At 47.0% G+C, this 3,296-nt stretch overlaps 3 non-coding genes across 3 annotated transcripts; 2 read left to right on the forward strand and 1 right to left on the reverse strand.

Moving 5' to 3' along the window:
* Positions 1–614: 614 nt before the first annotated feature.
* LOC135042372 (U1 spliceosomal RNA) lies at positions 615–778 on the reverse strand. Its single transcript, XR_010235514.1, has one exon. It is a non-coding gene; the product is annotated as a U1 spliceosomal RNA (small nuclear RNA).
* Positions 779–922: 144 nt separating this feature from the next.
* LOC135042341 (U5 spliceosomal RNA) lies at positions 923–1,038 on the forward strand. Its single transcript, XR_010235486.1, has one exon. It is a non-coding gene; the product is annotated as a U5 spliceosomal RNA (small nuclear RNA).
* A 270-nt stretch (positions 1,039–1,308) lies between these two features.
* On the forward strand, positions 1,309–1,424 carry LOC135042354 (U5 spliceosomal RNA). Its single transcript, XR_010235497.1, has one exon. It is a non-coding gene; the product is annotated as a U5 spliceosomal RNA (small nuclear RNA).
* Positions 1,425–3,296: the final 1,872 nt, after the last annotated feature.

The following is a 3,296-nucleotide window of genomic DNA, read 5'->3' on the forward strand; positions in this document are numbered from 1 at the left end:
CAGCATACTACAGTACATTACTAATAGTCCAGTGCTGCATCTTGCTGCTCAGTGTCAGTTCTAGTATCCTCATCAGTGCTCACTATCACTGTTCATTGCATTTTGGTTTTCTGTATACTACAGTAACATAGTAATATAGTAACATATAGTAACATAGTTTTTGAGGTTGAATAGAGGCAAATTGCCCATCGTGTTCAACCTGTTTTAAGTTGTGATGATTCTACATACTTGCTGAATAATGTTTTATGACTAGTTAGCTACTATAACTCATGTTACCCCCGGATTAACCATGTTGATATTTTAAGTATTATAACCTTGGATAGCTTTTTCATTCAGAAATGTATCCATTCCTTTTTTAAATCCAATTACAGAGTCCACCATTACCACCTTCCCTGGCAGGGAATTCCACATCCTGATTGCCCTAACAGTGAAGATCATAGTATCTCACCTGGCAGGTAAGTAGGAGTTGGGCTAGAGCTGTGGAGGATTGCTGCTCGGGCACCCCCTGTCAAGTGAAGGAGATCCAACTGAGGCAGCACAAGGGAACTCTCGAAAGAAGAACAAGGCTAGAGGAAGATCTGAGACAAAGAAATCTGACTTTTACCAGAGCTGACCAGAGGAAAGCACAAACACAGTCCCCCACTACCACAAATAATGCAGTCGAGTTTCCCACATTTGGGGAAATCACAGGGGTCAGCATACCCAGAATGCAATGAATGAACCTCACCCTGGGAGAACAATCTTCATGACCATGGTATCTCCTATGCAAAATAAGTATGATTTGGGATAGGGCTGGGGAGGGCCGCTGCTCAGGCACATCTCTGTCAAGTAAAGGAGATTCAACTGAGGCAGCACAAGGGAACTCTCATCTGGGGACAACAACTGCAGGGAGAACACATATTTTCAGATGAAAATCTTGGTCATGCTCTGGTTTCTCTTCAGAACGAACAAATCTTTCGCCTTTTACTAAAGATTTCCGTGGAGAGGAGCAAAACTGAGTTTTACCTCAATTTTTGCATGCCCCATCTTTTTGGGGTTTCTTTTATCGGTTTAAAGATAGAATGAGTGTGCTTTAATGAAAGCTCATTTGCATAGAAATTACAGTAAATGTTTGTTTCTTTTCAAACAGAACTTTCTTGACCATGCTACTTGCTTGAAAGATCTGGGAGCACATGGAATACAGTACAAACCATGCTTATAGCAAGGAGAAGCCAGGTGAGAAATCTGCTTTCTTTTAAATTGGGCGCTCACTTTGATCTGAATGAGGACTGCTGGCATGGCACTCAGGCGACAGGTGGAATCTTGGTCATGCTCTGGTTTCTCTTCAGAACTAACAAATATTTCGCCTTTTATTAAAGATTTCCGTGGAGAGGAGCAAAACTGAGTTTTATCTCAATTTTTGCATGCCCCATATTATTGGGGTTTCTTTTATCAGTTTAAAGACAGAACGAGTGTGCTTTCTTGTTAGCTTTAATGTAAGTTTATTTGTATAACAATGACAGTAAATGTCTGTTTCTTTTCAAGCAGAACTTTCTTGACCATACTAATTGCTTGAAAGATCTGGGAGCACATGGAAAAGAGTACAAACCATGCTTATAGCAAGGGGAAGCCTGGTGAGAAATCTGCTTTCTTTCTTTCAAATTGGGTGCTCACTTTGAGCTGAATGAGGACTGCTGGCATCAGGGCCGGCTCTAGGCATGTTCGAATAGAGCGGCCGCGCAGGGCGCCACCCTTAATGGGCGCCACGCGCTGGCGCCGCCATATTCGATGCTGGAGCCGGCCCTGTGTGTGTGCTGCTGCAGCATTTGGCGGTCGCGCTGTGTATGCGCGCTGCGCGGCGCCGGTATCTAACATCAGATGCCGGTGCCGCGCATAGCCCGCCTGCACAAGTGGCCGCCCACCCGCCCGCCAGCCCGGACCCAGGCTCAGGCTCACTCGCCCGGCCTCCCGCCCGCCCGCCCGCCAGCGCTCCCACACAGGCGGACAGCAGTACTCCTCCCCAGCGCCGCAGGTATTTTTTTTTTTTGGGGGGGGGGAGATCCGCACTGTGGGGGCATTTCTGGCACACAGGGGGCATTTTTGGTTATGTGGGGGCATTTCTGGCACTGTGGGGGCATTTCTGGCTCTGTGGGGGGCATTTCTGGCACTGTGGGGGCATTTCTGGCACTGTGGGGGCATTGCATATCTGGCTCTGTGGGGGCATATTTGGCACTGTGGGGACATATCTGGCCCTGTGGGGGCATATCAGGCACTGTGGGGACATTTCTGGCACTGTGGGGGCATTTCTGGCACTGTGTGGGCATTTCTGGCACTGTGGGGGCATTTCTGGCACTGTGGGGGCATTTATCTGGCTCTGTGGGGGCATTTATCTGGCTCTGTGGGGGCATTTATCTGGCACTGTGGGGGCATTTCTGGCACTGTGGGGGCATTTCTGGCACTGTGGGGACATATCAGGCACTGTGGGGGCATATCTGGCACTGTGGGGGCATATCTGGCACTGTGGGGGCATATCTGGCACTGTGGGGGCATTTCTGGCACTGTGGGGGCATTTCTGGCACTGTGGGGGCATTTATCTGGCTCTGTGGGGGCATTTATCTGGCACTGTGGGGGCATTTATCTGGCACTGGGGGCATTTATCTGGCACTGTGGGGGCATTTCTGGCACCGTGGGGGCATATCTGGCACTGTGGGGGCATATCTGGCACTGTGGGGACATATCTGGCACTGTGGGGGCATTTATCTGGCTCTGTGGGGGCATTTATGTATCAGGCACCGTGGGGGCATTTAAAAGAATTAAAATTTTAAAGCCTCCTGTTAGTGCTTCATCTGCACGTTATAGCCCAGAATTTTTCAATGCCTATCTCTTTGCAAAAGAGATATATTGGCAAGGAAAAACTGTATTGTACCTTTGCATTTTTCTCCTAAACGAAAGACACTAGAATGAAAATTTTAAAGCCTCCTGTTAGTGCTTCATCTACACGTTATAACCCTGAATTTTCCAATGCCTAGCTCTTTGCAAAAGAGAGATATTGGCAAGGAAAAGCTGTATTGTACCTTTGCATTTTTCTCCCAAACGAAAGACACTAGAATGAAAATTTTAAAGCCTACTGTTAATGCTTCATCTACACGTTATAGCCCTGAATTTTCAAATGCCTAGCTCTTTGCAAAAGAGAGATATCGGCAAGGAAAAGCTGTATTGTACCTTTGCATTTTTCTCCCAAACGAAGGACACTAGAATGAAAATTTTAAAGCCTCCTGTTAGTGCTTCATCTACACGTTATAGCCCTGAATTTTCCA

This window comes from Pseudophryne corroboree, unplaced genomic scaffold, assembly GCF_028390025.1.
Source record: "Pseudophryne corroboree isolate aPseCor3 unplaced genomic scaffold, aPseCor3.hap2 scaffold_823, whole genome shotgun sequence".
Taxonomy (NCBI): Eukaryota; Metazoa; Chordata; class Amphibia; order Anura; family Myobatrachidae; genus Pseudophryne; species Pseudophryne corroboree.